The 16,520-nt window shown below is 45.7% G+C and overlaps 4 non-coding genes across 4 annotated transcripts; all 4 read right to left on the bottom strand.

The window, feature by feature from the left end:
* Positions 1–2,787: 2,787 nt before the first annotated feature.
* trnav-aac (transfer RNA valine (anticodon AAC)) lies at positions 2,788–2,860 on the bottom strand. Its single transcript has one exon. It is a non-coding gene; the product is annotated as a tRNA-Val (tRNA).
* Positions 2,861–5,668: 2,808 nt separating this feature from the next.
* Positions 5,669–5,741, bottom strand: trnav-aac (transfer RNA valine (anticodon AAC)). The gene has a single exon. It is a non-coding gene; the product is annotated as a tRNA-Val (tRNA).
* Positions 5,742–11,409: 5,668 nt separating this feature from the next.
* Positions 11,410–11,482, bottom strand: trnav-aac (transfer RNA valine (anticodon AAC)). The gene has a single exon. It is a non-coding gene; the product is annotated as a tRNA-Val (tRNA).
* Positions 11,483–14,269: 2,787 nt separating this feature from the next.
* On the bottom strand, positions 14,270–14,342 carry trnav-aac (transfer RNA valine (anticodon AAC)). The gene has a single exon. It is a non-coding gene; the product is annotated as a tRNA-Val (tRNA).
* Positions 14,343–16,520: the final 2,178 nt, after the last annotated feature.

Genomic DNA, 16,520 nt, shown 5'->3' with positions numbered 1-16,520 from the left:
CAGCCGCGGTCGCCGCCCTGCGGCGCAGTGGCATCCAGCACTGAAAGTTGAAGCCATTCTCCGTTTCACCTTTCTGTTTCCAATTGCTCGTTGTTGTCCAGCGTAATTGACATCTTGAAAACGTTAAAAAAGACACGTGAAATTGATGACAATATATAGACAATGATTTCGTCAATGTTTGGACCGTAGGGCGAGGTGGAATAAGCTGGGACGACTTTCCCTGCAGCGTAACGGCTGCGATATGATCTTATGGAAGGGTTGTAAACTGAGTATTTCTGTGTTTTACCCAAATTGGGGTGAGTTGAAAACTCGAGAGCATAGGTTTAAGGTGAGTGGGCTGAAATTGACAAACGACCTGAGGCACATTTCCCACACAGAAGGTTGTGCGTGTATGGAATGAGCTCCCAGAGGAAGTGGAGGAGGCTATTACACTCAGAAAATTGCAAAGGTAATCGGATGAGTTTCTGGACAGGATGGGTTTAGAGGGATTGGGGCCAAATGCTGGGGAACGGGACTTGTTTAATTTTGGTTATGTGGTGAGCATGGATGAGATACACCTAAATATCTGTTTCCACGCCGTGTACCCCCATAACGTCTTGTTGCTAACACTGGCTTTAAAGGATTACTTTTTAGCGGAGTTTTCCATCGCAGTCTGTGGCACAATCGTTTAGTCTGTTCGACTGCTCACGGGAAAGGTAGTATTGTGAAACACTGCAGATACGAACGACTTCCTTAATTTTGCCCCGACTGACCATACTCCGTGAAATTTTCCCAGACCTCAATTGAGGAGTTTTGCTGCTCGAAGTTACCTCAGAAACCCTGTTAACTCGTAATGTGCTGAGCGAATCGCAAAACAGAAAGCATTTTTCACGGAACACAAACAAAACTGGCATGCCGAATGGATTTTCAGACAGAGAGATGCATGAATGCTAAATGTGTCACAGTCCGAGGGCATGAGTCATAAAGTAATCTCACAACTAACAACAGGGCAATTCCAAACTACTCTTTCAAACATACTGCAGCGTTAGTGCACCACCACTTTCCAGACAATGCTGAAAAGAGAGATAGAAAGAACATCATAAGAACGGGCCATAAAAAGTGAATTTCACCAATCACAGTCTCGATTAGATTACCTTTTCCTTCTGATGTCTCCAGGACGGAAATGAAGGAAATGGGAGAAATTCAATAACATATGACACCGAAATTCATTGGAACGATTTTCCCATTGGACAAAAAACCAAATAACGACGAGTCGAGTCACCGCAGGACTTTGTTTCACAACAGCGATGAAATAATAGTCTCCATTCGGTTCCAGTAAAAGCACAAATCGCTTTGGAACAGCAGAGCTGTTTGCGATTTTCCGCGCGGGAGGCGAACGCGATCTTGACAGCAGAGACACTTGGACACTTCGGTCAAATAACCATGAGCTGCTAGACATTACTACAATTTCGATTCTTGCTTTGCTAAATGATTTCACACATTGCTCGAAACAGGACGACTTTCACGTTTACACGGAACACGAAACACACCTGACTACAGGGAAAATGCACAAAGCTGAGCAGGCCGTGTTCCACATCAAACCGTGCAGCATTTATTCAGTCACTGTGTCTGTTTTGCAGAAGAAGGGTCCCAAAGAATGTTCTCCACCCTAAAACCGGAGGTCGCATTACAATCCGAGAACGACAGATCACATTGTGAGCATGCTCTGACCTCGGGGCCGGTTCGAGATGCCACTTTCCGTGCCTTTTACTTTAACCGTGCAATTTGCTGCAGAGATGTTCACTCCTGGACATGAGCCACGTGGATACCAACTGAGTCGGAAACCTGTGCGGCAATCGACGAGAAGCGATTCAATAAATTTTGCTAACTTCCATGGTGCTTATTGGAAATGCAGTTTCTGTTCAAGTCAATCGAAAAGGCAGTTTCTGAACATAGTAACAGAAGTCAAAAGGTAATTACCTCACCCCACCCCCACTCCGGAAGAGGTGCTAACTGCCCTTGAGTGCTTTCTGATCTCGATGTGAAGAGCTCACACGCCTCTGAGTCACCTTCAAGTCTCTGTTTGCGGAGTGAATCACAAAGAAGGACTTTTACCAGAGCTGCAACCGCCTCACTTCCCCACTCGCTCTCCCCTTTTACATTTTCCTGCTCGTCAGTGATTTAAAGAAAACCAAATGGATGCGATGTCATTCTGTAGCCTCTCTGTCGATTCCTCCGTTTCAGTTCCAACATGGCTTAGATCTCGGGGCGCACCTTAATATTAGCGGCGCTATGAAAGCACAGGTTCAAAGGTTCCTCTGAGAGTGTAAATTATTTCATTGCTGTTGCTGATTGAATGAGCCACTAACGTGCGAACTGCCCCAAAATATGATTCAGGAATCTGGTACCAACTCTCGCGCGTTGAATAACGACAGACAGCTTCCAAATGAGGCCTTTCAGAGACGACTTTGGGGTACATTTGACAGACAGACAAGTTCAGGAATCCGTGGTGCGCTGTGACCTGCCTTTGAACCGGTCCGCCTACGCAAGGAATGCAAATGCGGTACTGCTTTTCGTGGAAGGATCAGAACGCGGCAAGGACACTCTCAAACAGAATGGCATATGCATCAGAACCAGGTTGGAGAAAAACTTTATAATGCTTTACACAGTAATTAAATGGAGTTGCCTTACATTTCACTACGAGAGCAGATTCTTTCAAGCAAATTCGAAGGCAGGTTTGCAGATGGGAAAGCAAGCAAGAAAGCTCCGTTCTTGTCCATGTAAAAGGCCGCAGTTGACGAACAAAGCAGTTTCTGCCCAGTTTCGAACTGGGGACCTTTCGCGTGTTAGGCGAACGTGATGACCACTACACTACAGAAACCAGCCGCGGTCGCCGCCCTGCGGCGCAGTGGCATCCAGCACTGAAAGTTGAAGCCATTCTCCGTTTCACCTTTCTGTTTCCAATTGCTCGTTGTTGTCCAGCGTAATTGACATCTTGAAAACGTTAAAAAAGACACGTGAAATTGATGACAATATATAGACAATGATTTCGTCAATGTTTGGACCGTAGGGCGAGGTGGAATAAGCTGGGACGACTTTCCCTGCAGCGTAACGGCTGCGATATGATCTTATGGAAGGGTTGTAAACTGAGTATTTCTGTGTTTTACCCAAATTGGGGTGAGTTGAAAACTCGAGAGCATAGGTTTAAGGTGAGTGGGCTGAAATTGACAAACGACCTGAGGCACATTTCCCACACAGAAGGTTGTGCGTGTATGGAATGAGCTCCCAGAGGAAGTGGAGGAGGCTATTACACTCAGAAAATTGCAAAGGTAATCGGATGAGTTTCTGGACAGGATGGGTTTAGAGGGATTGGGGCCAAATGCTGGGGAACGGGACTTGTTTAATTTTGGTTATGTGGTGAGCATGGATGAGATACACCTAAATATCTGTTTCCACGCCGTGTACCCCCATAACGTCTTGTTGCTAACACTGGCTTTAAAGGATTACTTTTTAGCGGAGTTTTCCATCGCAGTCTGTGGCACAATCGTTTAGTCTGTTCGACTGCTCACGGGAAAGGTAGTATTGTGAAACACTGCAGATACGAACGACTTCCTTAATTTTGCCCCGACTGACCATACTCCGTGAAATTTTCCCAGACCTCAATTGAGGAGTTTTGCTGCTCGAAGTTACCTCAGATACCCTGTTAACTCGTAATGTGCTGAGCGAATCGCAAAACAGAAAGCATTTTTCACGGAACACAAACAAAACTGGCATGCCGAATGCATTTTCAGACAGAGAGATGCATGAATGCTAAATGTGTCACAGTCCGAGGGCATGAGTCATAAAGTAATCTCACAACTAACAACAGGGCAATTCCAAACTACTCTTTCAAACATACTGCAGCGTTAGTGCACCACCACTTTCCAGACAATGCTGAAAAGAGAGATAGAAAGAACATCATAAGAACGGGCCATAAAAAGTGAATTTCACCAATCACAGTCTCGATTAGATTACCTTTTCCTTCTGATGTCTCCAGGACGGAAATGAAGGAAATGGGAGAAATTCAATAACATATGACACCGAAATTCATTGGAACGATTTTCCCATTGGACAAAAAACCAAATAACGACGAGTCGAGTCACCGCAGGACTTTGTTTCACAACAGCGATGAAATAATAGTCTCCATTCGGTTCCAGTAAAAGCACAAATCGCTTTGGAACAGCAGAGCTGTTTGCGATTTTCCGCGCGGGAGGCGAACGCGATCTTGACAGCAGAGACACTTGGACACTTCGGTCAAATAACCATGAGCTGCTAGACATTAGTACAATTTCGATTCTTGCTTTGCTAAATGATTTCACACATTGCTCGAAACAGGACGACTTTCACGTTTACACGGAACACGAAACACACCTGACTACAGGGAAAATGCACAAAGCTGAGCAGGCCGTGTTCCACATCAAACCGTGCAGCATTTATTCAGTCACTGTGTCTGTTTTGCAGAAGAAGGGTCCCAAAGAATGTTCTCCACCCTAAAACCGGAGGTCGCATTACAATCCGAGAACGACAGATCACATTGTGAGCATGCTCTGACCTCGGGGCCGGTTCGAGATGCCACTTTCCGTGCCTTTTACTTTAACCGTGCAATTTGCTGCAGAGATGTTCACTCCTGGACATGAGCCACGTGGATACCAACTGAGTCGGAAACCTGTGCGGCAATCGACGAGAAGCGATTCAATAAATTTTGCTAACTTCCATGGTGCTTATTGGAAATGCAGTTTCTGTTCAAGTCAATCGAAAAGGCAGTTTCTGAACATAGTAACAGAAGTCAAAAGGTAATTACCTCACCCCACCCCCACTCCGGAAGAGGTGCTAACTGCCCTTGAGTGCTTTCTGATCTCGATGTGAAGAGCTCACACGCCTCTGAGTCACCTTCAAGTCTCTGTTTGCGGAGTGAATCACAAAGAAGGACTTTTACCAGAGCTGCAACCGCCTCACTTCCCCACTCGCTCTCCCCTTTTACATTTTCCTGCTCGTCAGTGATTTAAAGAAAACCAAATGGATGCGATGTCATTCTGTAGCCTCTCTGTCGATTCCTCCGTTTCAGTTCCAACATGGCTTAGATCTCGGGGCGCACCTTAATATTAGCGGCGCTATGAAAGCACAGGTTCAAAGGTTCCTCTGAGAGTGTAAATTATTTCATTGCTGTTGCTGATTGAATGAGCCACTAACGTGCGAACTGCCCCAAAATATGATTCAGGAATCTGGTACCAACTCTCGCGCGTTGAATAACGACAGACAGCTTCCAAATGAGGCCTTTCAGAGACGACTTTGGGGTACATTTGACAGACAGACAAGTTCAGGAATCCGTGGTGCGCTGTGACACCTGCGCAGCAGCTTCTTCCCTGCCTTTGAACCGGGCCGCCTGCGCAAGGAATGCAAATGCGGTACTGCTTTTCGTGGAAGGATCAGAACGCGGCAAGGACACTCTCAAACAGAATGGCATATGCATCAGAACCAGGTTGGAGAAAAACTTTATAATGCTTTACACAGTAATTAAATGGAGTTGCCTTACATTTCACTACGAGAGCAGATTCTTTCAAGCAAATTCGAAGGCAGGTTTGCAGATGGGAAAGCAAGCAAGAAAGCTCCGTTCTTGTCCATGTAAAAGGCTGCAGTTGACGAACCAAGCAGTTTCTGCCCAGTTTCGAACTGGGGACCTTTCGCGTGTTAGGCGAACGTGATGACCACTACACTACAGAAACCAGCCGCGGTCGCCGCCCTGCGGCGCAGTGGCATCCAGCACTGAAAGTTGAAGCCATTCTCCGTTTCACCTTTCTGTTTCCAATCGCTCGTTGTTGTCCAGCGTAATTGACATCTTGAAAACGTTAAAAAAGACACGTGAAATTGATGACAATATATAGACAATGATTTCGTCAATGTTTGGACCGTAGGGCGAGGTGGAATAAGCTGGGACGACTTTCCCTGCAGCGTAACGGCTGCGATATGATCTTATGGAAGGGTTGTAAACTGAGTATTTCTGTGTTTTACCCAATTTGGGGTGAGTTGAAAACTCGAGAGCATAGGTTTAAGGTGAGTGGGCTGAAATTGACAAACGACCTGAGGCACATTTCCCACACAGAAGGTTGTGCGTGTATGGAATGAGCTCCCAGAGGAAGTGGAGGAGGCTATTACACTCAGAAAATTGCAAAGGTAATCGGATGAGTTTCTGGACAGGATGGGTTTAGAGGGATTGGGGCCAAATGCTGGGGAACGGGACTTGTTTAATTTTGGTTATGTGGTGAGCATGGATGAGATACACCTAAATATCTGTTTCCACGCCGTGTACCCCCATAACGTCTTGTTGCTAACACTGGCTTTAAAGGATTACTTTTTAGCGGAGTTTTCCATCGCAGTCTGTGGCACAATCGTTTAGTCTGTTCGACTGCTCACGGGAAAGGTAGTATTGTGAAACACTGCAGATACGAACGACTTCCTTAATTTTGCCCCGACTGACCATACTCCGTGAAATTTTCCCAGACCTCAATTGAGGAGTTTTGCTGCTCGAAGTTACCTCAGATACCCTGTTAACTCGTAATGTGCTGAGCGAATCGCAAAACAGAAAGCATTTTTCACGGAACACAAACAAAACTGGCATGCCGAATGCATTTTCAGACAGAGAGATGCATGAATGCTAAATGTGTCACAGTCCGAGGGCATGAGTCATAAAGTAATCTCACAACTAACAACAGGGCAATTCCAAACTACTCTTTCAAACATACTGCAGCGTTAGTGCACCACCACTTTCCAGACAATGCTGAAAAGAGAGATAGAAAGAACATCATAAGAACGGGCCATAAAAAGTCAATTTCACCAATCACAGTCTCGATTAGATTACCTTTTCCTTCTGATGTCTCCAGGACGGAAATGAAGGAAATGGGAGAAATTCAATAACATATGACACCGAAATTCATTGGAACGATTTTCCCATTGGACAAAAAACCAAATAACGACGAGTCGAGTCACCGCAGGACTTTGTTTCACAACAGCGATGAAATAATAGTCTCCATTCGGTTCCAGTAAAAGCACAAATCGCTTTGGAACAGCAGAGCTGTTTGCGATTTTCCGCGCGGGAGGCGAACGCGATCTTGACAGCAGAGACACTTGGACACTTCGGTCAAATAACCATGAGCTGCTAGACATTACTACAATTTCGATTCTTGCTTTGCTAAATGATTTCACACATTGCTCGAAACAGGACGACTTTCACGTTTACACGGAACACGAAACACACCTGACTACAGGGAAAATGCACAAAGCTGAGCAGGCCGTGTTCCACATCAAACCGTGCAGCATTTATTCAGTCACTGTGTCTGTTTTGCAGAAGAAGGGTCCCAAAGAATGTTCTCCACCCTAAAACCGGAGGTCGCATTACAATCCGAGAACGACAGATCACATTGTGAGCATGCTCTGACCTCGGGGCCGGTTCGAGATGCCACTTTCCGTGCCTTTTACTTTAACCGTGCAATTTGCTGCAGAGATGTTCACTCCTGGACATGAGCCACGTGGATGCCAACTGAGTCGGAAACCTGTGCGGCAATCGACGAGAAGCGATTCAATAAATTTTGCTAACTTCCATGGTGCTTATTGGAAATGCAGTTTCTGTTCAAGTCAATCGAAAAGGCAGTTTCTGAACATAGTAACAGAAGTCAAAAGGTAATTACCTCACCCCACCCCCACTCCGGAAGAGGTGCTAACTGCCCTTGAGTGCTTTCTGATCTCGATGTGAAGAGCTCACACGCCTCTGAGTCACCTTCAAGTCTCTGTTTGCGGAGTGAATCACAAAGAAGGACTTTTACCAGAGCTGCAACCGCCTCACTTCCCCACTCGCTCTCCCCTTTTACATTTTCCTGCTCGTCAGTGATTTAAAGAAAACCAAATGGATGCGATGTCATTCTGTAGCCTCTCTGTCGATTCCTCCGTTTCAGTTCCAACATGGCTTAGATCTCGGGGCGCACCTTAATATTAGCGGCGCTATGAAAGCACAGGTTCAAAGGTTCCTCTGAGAGTGTAAATTATTTCATTGCTGTTGCTGATTGAATGAGCCACTAACGTGCGAACTGCCCCAAAATATGATTCAGGAATCTGGTACCAACTCTCCCGCGTTGAATAACGACAGACAGCTTCCAAATGAGGCCTTTCAGAGACGACTTTGGGGTACATTTGACAGACAGACAAGTTCAGGAATCCGTGGTGCGCTGTGACACCTGCGCAGCAGCTTCTTCCCTGCCTTTGAACCGGGCCGCCTGCGCAAGGAATGCAAATGCGGTACTGCTTTTCGTGGAAGGATCAGAACGCGGCAAGGACACTCTCAAACAGAATGGCATATGCATCAGAACCAGGTTGGAGAAAAACTTTATAATGCTTTACACAGTAATTAAATGGAGTTGCCTTACATTTCACTACGAGAGCAGATTCTTTCAAGCAAATTCGAAGGCAGGTTTGCAGATGGGAAAGCAAGCAAGAAAGCTCCGTTCTTGTCCATGTAAAAGGCTGCAGTTGACGAACCAAGCAGTTTCTGCCCAGTTTCGAACTGGGGACCTTTCGAGTGTTAGGCGAACGTGATGACCACTACACTACAGAAACCAGCCGCGGTCGCCGCCCTGCGGCGCAGTGGCATCCAGCACTGAAAGTTGAAGCCATTCTCCGTTTCACCTTTCTGTTTCCAATCGCTCGTTGTTGTCCAGCGTAATTGACATCTTGAAAACGTTAAAAAAGACACGTGAAATTGATGACAATATATAGACAATGATTTCGTCAATGTTTGGACCGTAGGGCGAGGTGGAATAAGCTGGGACGACTTTCCCTGCAGCGTAACGGCTGCGATATGATCTTATGGAAGGGTTGTAAACTGAGTATTTCTGTGTTTTACCCAATTTGGGGTGAGTTGAAAACTCGAGAGCATAGGTTTAAGGTGAGTGGGCTGAAATTGACAAACGACCTGAGGCACATTTCCCACACAGAAGGTTGTGCGTGTATGGAATGAGCTCCCAGAGGAAGTGGAGGAGGCTATTACACTCAGAAAATTGCAAAGGTAATCGGATGAGTTTCTGGACAGGATGGGTTTAGAGGGATTGGGGCCAAATGCTGGGGAACGGGACTTGTTTAATTTTGGTTATGTGGTGAGCATGGATGAGATACACCTAAATATCTGTTTCCACGCCGTGTACCCCCATAACGTCTTGTTGCTAACACTGGCTTTAAAGGATTACTTTTTAGCGGAGTTTTCCATCGCAGTCTGTGGCACAATCGTTTAGTCTGTTCGACTGCTCACGGGAAAGGTAGTATTGTGAAACACTGCAGATACGAACGACTTCCTTAATTTTGCCCCGACTGACCATACTCCGTGAAATTTTCCCAGACCTCAATTGAGGAGTTTTGCTGCTCGAAGTTACCTCAGAAACCCTGTTAACTCGTAATGTGCTGAGCGAATCGCAAAACAGAAAGCATTTTTCACGGAACACAAACAAAACTGGCATGCCGAATGCATTTTCAGACAGAGAGATGCATGAATGCTAAATGTGTCACAGTCCGAGGGCATGAGTCATAAAGTAATCTCACGACTAACAACAGGGCAATTCCAAACTACTCTTTCAAACATACTGCAGCGTTAGTGCACCACCACTTTCCAGACAATGCTGAAAAGAGAGATAGAAAGAACATCATAAGAACGGGCCATAAAAAGTCAATTTCACCAATCACAGTCTCGATTAGATTACCTTTTCCTTCTGATGTCTCCAGGACGGAAATGAAGGAAATGGGAGAAATTCAATAACATATGACACCGAAATTCATTGGAACGATTTTCCCATTGGACAAAAAACCAAATAACGACGAGTCGAGTCACCGCAGGACTTTGTTTCACAACAGCGATGAAATAATAGTCTCCATTCGGTTCCAGTAAAAGCACAAATCGCTTTGGAACAGCAGAGCTGTTTGCGATTTTCCGCGCGGGAGGCGAACGCGATCTTGACAGCAGAGACACTTGGACACTTCGGTCAAATAACCATGAGCTGCTAGACATTACTACAATTTCGATTCTTGCTTTGCTAAATGATTTCACACATTGCTCGAAACAGGACGACTTTCACGTTTACACGGAACACGAAACACACCTGACTACAGGGAAAATGCACAAAGCTGAGCAGGCCGTGTTCCACATCAAACCGTGCAGCATTTATTCAGTCACTGTGTCTGTTTTGCAGAAGAAGGGTCCCAAAGAATGTTCTCCACCCTAAAACCGGAGGTCGCATTACAATCCGAGAACGACAGATCACATTGTGAGCATGCTCTGACCTCGGGGCCGGTTCGAGATGCCACTTTCCGTGCCTTTTACTTTAACCGTGCAATTTGCTGCAGAGATGTTCACTCCTGGACATGAGCCACGTGGATACCAACTGAGTCGGAAACCTGTGCGGCAATCGACGAGAAGCGATTCAATAAATTTTGCTAACTTCCATGGTGCTTATTGGAAATGCAGTTTCTGTTCAAGTCAATCGAAAAGGCAGTTTCTGAACATAGTAACAGAAGTCAAAAGGTAATTACCTCACCCCACCCCCACTCCGGAAGAGGTGCTAACTGCCCTTGAGTGCTTTCTGATCTCGATGTGAAGAGCTCACACGCCTCTGAGTCACCTTCAAGTCTCTGTTTGCGGAGTGAATCACAAAGAAGGACTTTTACCAGAGCTGCAACCGCCTCACTTCCCCACTCGCTCTCCCCTTTTACATTTTCCTGCTCGTCAGTGATTTAAAGAAAACCAAATGGATGCGATGTCATTCTGTAGCCTCTCTGTCGATTCCTCCGTTTCAGTTCCAACATGGCTTAGATCTCGGGGCGCACCTTAATATTAGCGGCGCTATGAAAGCACAGGTTCAAAGGTTCCTCTGAGAGTGTAAATTATTTCATTGCTGTTGCTGATTGAATGAGCCACTAACGTGCGAACTGCCCCAAAATATGATTCAGGAATCTGGTACCAACTCTCGCGCGTTGAATAACGACAGACAGCTTCCAAATGAGGCCTTTCAGAGACGACTTTGGGGTACATTTGACAGACAGACAAGTTCAGGAATCCGTGGTGCGCTGTGACCTGCCTTTGAACCGGTCCGCCTACGCAAGGAATGCAAATGCGGTACTGCTTTTCGTGGAAGGATCAGAACGCGGCAAGGACACTCTCAAACAGAATGGCATATGCATCAGAACCAGGTTGGAGAAAAACTTTATAATGCTTTACACAGTAATTAAATGGAGTTGCCTTACATTTCACTACGAGAGCAGATTCTTTCAAGCAAATTCGAAGGCAGGTTTGCAGATGGGAAAGCAAGCAAGAAAGCTCCGTTCTTGTCCATGTAAAAGGCCGCAGTTGACGAACAAAGCAGTTTCTGCCCAGTTTCGAACTGGGGACCTTTCGCGTGTTAGGCGAACGTGATGACCACTACACTACAGAAACCAGCCGCGGTCGCCGCCCTGCGGCGCAGTGGCATCCAGCACTGAAAGTTGAAGCCATTCTCCGTTTCACCTTTCTGTTTCCAATTGCTCGTTGTTGTCCAGCGTAATTGACATCTTGAAAACGTTAAAAAAGACACGTGAAATTGATGACAATATATAGACAATGATTTCGTCAATGTTTGGACCGTAGGGCGAGGTGGAATAAGCTGGGACGACTTTCCCTGCAGCGTAACGGCTGCGATATGATCTTATGGAAGGGTTGTAAACTGAGTATTTCTGTGTTTTACCCAAATTGGGGTGAGTTGAAAACTCGAGAGCATAGGTTTAAGGTGAGTGGGCTGAAATTGACAAACGACCTGAGGCACATTTCCCACACAGAAGGTTGTGCGTGTATGGAATGAGCTCCCAGAGGAAGTGGAGGAGGCTATTACACTCAGAAAATTGCAAAGGTAATCGGATGAGTTTCTGGACAGGATGGGTTTAGAGGGATTGGGGCCAAATGCTGGGGAACGGGACTTGTTTAATTTTGGTTATGTGGTGAGCATGGATGAGATACACCTAAATATCTGTTTCCACGCCGTGTACCCCCATAACGTCTTGTTGCTAACACTGGCTTTAAAGGATTACTTTTTAGCGGAGTTTTCCATCGCAGTCTGTGGCACAATCGTTTAGTCTGTTCGACTGCTCACGGGAAAGGTAGTATTGTGAAACACTGCAGATACGAACGACTTCCTTAATTTTGCCCCGACTGACCATACTCCGTGAAATTTTCCCAGACCTCAATTGAGGAGTTTTGCTGCTCGAAGTTACCTCAGAAACCCTGTTAACTCGTAATGTGCTGAGCGAATCGCAAAACAGAAAGCATTTTTCACGGAACACAAACAAAACTGGCATGCCGAATGCATTTTCAGACAGAGAGATGCATGAATGCTAAATGTGTCACAGTCCGAGGGCATGAGTCATAAAGTAATCTCACAACTAACAACAGGGCAATTCCAAACTACTCTTTCAAACATACTGCAGCGTTAGTGCACCACCACTTTCCAGACAATGCTGAAAAGAGAGATAGAAAGAACATCATAAGAACGGGCCATAAAAAGTGAATTTCACCAATCACAGTCTCGATTAGATTACCTTTTCCTTCTGATGTCTCCAGGACGGAAATGAAGGAAATGGGAGAAATTCAATAACATATGACACCGAAATTCATTGGAACGATTTTCCCATTGGACAAAAAACCAAATAACGACGAGTCGAGTCACCGCAGGACTTTGTTTCACAACAGCGATGAAATAATAGTCTCCATTCGGTTCCAGTAAAAGCACAAATCGCTTTGGAACAGCAGAGCTGTTTGCGATTTTCCGCGCGGGAGGCGAACGCGATCTTGACAGCAGAGACACTTGGACACTTCGGTCAAATAACCATGAGCTGCTAGACATTACTACAATTTCGATTCTTGCTTTGCTAAATGATTTCACACATTGCTCGAAACAGGACGACTTTCACGTTTACACGGAACACGAAACACACCTGACTACAGGGAAAATGCACAAAGCTGAGCAGGCCGTGTTCCACATCAAACCGTGCAGCATTTATTCAGTCACTGTGTCTGTTTTGCAGAAGAAGGGTCCCAAAGAATGTTCTCCACCCTAAAACCGGAGGTCGCATTACAATCCGAGAACGACAGATCACATTGTGAGCATGCTCTGACCTCGGGGCCGGTTCGAGATGCCACTTTCCGTGCCTTTTACTTTAACCGTGCAATTTGCTGCAGAGATGTTCACTCCTGGACATGAGCCACGTGGATACCAACTGAGTCGGAAACCTGTGCGGCAATCGACGAGAAGCGATTCAATAAATTTTGCTAACTTCCATGGTGCTTATTGGAAATGCAGTTTCTGTTCAAGTCAATCGAAAAGGCAGTTTCTGAACATAGTAACAGAAGTCAAAAGGTAATTACCTCACCCCACCCCCACTCCGGAAGAGGTGCTAACTGCCCTTGAGTGCTTTCTGATCTCGATGTGAAGAGCTCACACGCCTCTGAGTCACCTTCAAGTCTCTGTTTGCGGAGTGAATTACAAAGAAGGACTTTTACCAGAGCTGCAACCGCCTCACTTCCCCACTCGCTCTCCCCTTTTACATTTTCCTGCTCGTCAGTGATTTAAAGAAAACCAATTGGATGCGATGTCATTCTGTAGCCTCTCTGTCGATTCCTCCGTTTCAGTTCCAACATGGCTTAGATCTCGGGGCGCACCTTAATATTAGCGGCGCTATGAAAGCACAGGTTCAAAGGTTCCTCTGAGAGTGTAAATTATTTCATTGCTGTTGCTGATTGAATGAGCCACTAACGTGCGAACTGCCCCAAAATATGATTCAGGAATCTGGTACCAACTCTCGCGCGTTGAATAACGACAGACAGCTTCCAAATGAGGCCTTTCAGAGACGACTTTGGGGTACATTTGACAGACAGACAAGTTCAGGAATCCGTGGTGCGCTGTGACCTGCCTTTGAGCCGGTCCGCCTACGCAAGGAATGCAAATGCGGTACTGCTTTTCGTGGAAGGATCAGAACGCGGCAAGGACACTCTCAAACAGAATGGCATATGCATCAGAACCAGGTTGGAGAAAAACTTTATAATGCTTTACACAGTAATTAAATGGAGTTGCCTTACATTTCACTACGAGAGCAGATTCTTTCAAGCAAATTCGAAGGCAGGTTTGCAGATGGGAAAGCAAGCAAGAAAGCTCCGTTCTTGTCCATGTAAAAGGCCGCAGTTGACGAACAAAGCAGTTTCTGCCCAGTTTCGAACTGGGGACCTTTCGCGTGTTAGGCGAACGTGATGACCACTACACTACAGAAACCAGCCGCGGTCGCCGCCCTGCGGCGCAGTGGCATCCAGCACTGAAAGTTGAAGCCATTCTCCGTTTCACCTTTCTGTTTCCAATTGCTCGTTGTTGTCCAGCGTAATTGACATCTTGAAAACGTTAAAAAAGACACGTGAAATTGATGACAATATATAGACAATGATTTCGTCAATGTTTGGACCGTAGGGCGAGGTGGAATAAGCTGGGACGACTTTCCCTGCAGCGTAACGGCTGCGATATGATCTTATGGAAGGGTTGTAAACTGAGTATTTCTGTGTTTTACCCAAATTGGGGTGAGTTGAAAACTCGAGAGCATAGGTTTAAGGTGAGTGGGCTGAAATTGACAAACGACCTGAGGCACATTTCCCACACAGAAGGTTGTGCGTGTATGGAATGAGCTCCCAGAGGAAGTGGAGGAGGCTATTACACTCAGAAAATTGCAAAGGTAATCGGATGAGTTTCTGGACAGGATGGGTTTAGAGGGATTGGGGCCAAATGCTGGGGAACGGGACTTGTTTAATTTTGGTTATGTGGTGAGCATGGATGAGATACACCTAAATATCTGTTTCCACGCCGTGTACCCCCATAACGTCTTGTTGCTAACACTGGCTTTAAAGGATTACTTTTTAGCGGAGTTTTCCATCGCAGTCTGTGGCACAATCGTTTAGTCTGTTCGACTGCTCACGGGAAAGGTAGTATTGTGAAACACTGCAGATACGAACGACTTCCTTAATTTTGCCCCGACTGACCATACTCCGTGAAATTTTCCCAGACCTCAATTGAGGAGTTTTGCTGCTCGAAGTTACCTCAGAAACCCTGTTAACTCGTAATGTGCTGAGCGAATCGCAAAACAGAAAGCATTTTTCACGGAACACAAACAAAACTGGCATGCCGAATGCATTTTCAGACAGAGAGATGCATGAATGCTAAATGTGTCACAGTCCGAGGGCATGAGTCATAAAGTAATCTCACAACTAACAACAGGGCAATTCCAAACTACTCTTTCAAACATACTGCAGCGTTAGTGCACCACCACTTTCCAGACAATGCTGAAAAGAGAGATAGAAAGAACATCATAAGAACGGGCCATAAAAAGTCAATTTCACCAATCACAGTCTCGATTAGATTACCTTTTCCTTCTGATGTCTCCAGGACGGAAATGAAGGAAATGGGAGAAATTCAATAACATATGACACCGAAATTCATTGGAACGATTTTCCCATTGGACAAAAAACCAAATAACGACGAGTCGAGTCACCGCAGGACTTTGTTTCACAACAGCGATGAAATAATAGTCTCCATTCGGTTCCAGTAAAAGCACAAATCGCTTTGGAACAGCAGAGCTGTTTGCGATTTTCCGCGCGGGAGGCGAACGCGATCTTGACAGCAGAGACACTTGGACACTTCGGTCAAATAACTATGAGCTGCTAGACATTACTACAATTTCGATTCTTGCTTTGCTAAATGATTTCACACATTGCTCGAAACAGGACGACTTTCACGTTTACACGGAACACGAAACACACCTGACTACAGGGAAAATGCACAAAGCTGAGCAGGCCGTGTTCCACATCAAACCGTGCAGCATTTATTCAGTCACTGTGTCTGTTTTGCAGAAGAAGGGTCCCAAAGAATGTTCTCCACCCTAAAACCGGAGGTCGCATTACAATCCGAGAACGACAGATCACATTGTGAGCATGCTCTGACCTCGGGGCCGGTTCGAGATGCCACTTTCCGTGCCTTTTACTTTAACCGTGCAATTTGCTGCAGAGATGTTCACTCCTGGACATGAGCCACGTGGATACCAACTGAGTCGGAAACCTGTGCGGCAATCGACGAGAAGCGATTCAATAAATTTTGCTAACTTCCATGGTGCTTATTGGAAATGCAGTTTCTGTTCAAGTCAATCGAAAAGGCAGTTTCTGAACATAGTAACAGAAGTCAAAAGGTAATTACCTCACCCCACCCCCACTCCGGAAGAGGTGCTAACTGCCCTTGAGTGCTTTCTGATCTCGATGTGAAGAGCTCACACGCCTCTGAGTCACCTTCAAGTCTCTGTTTGCGGAGTGAATCACAAAGAAGGACTTTTACCAGAGCTGCAACCGCCTCACTTCCCCACTCGCTCTCCCCTTTTACATTTTCCTGCTCGTCAGTGATTTAAAGAAAACCAAATGG

Source organism: Chiloscyllium punctatum, unplaced genomic scaffold (assembly GCF_047496795.1).
Source record: "Chiloscyllium punctatum isolate Juve2018m unplaced genomic scaffold, sChiPun1.3 scaffold_156, whole genome shotgun sequence".
Lineage (NCBI taxonomy): Eukaryota > Metazoa > Chordata > Chondrichthyes > Orectolobiformes > Hemiscylliidae > Chiloscyllium > Chiloscyllium punctatum.
The sequence above is the reverse complement of the archived record's forward strand: the minus strand, read 5'-3'. Positions and strand labels throughout refer to the sequence as shown.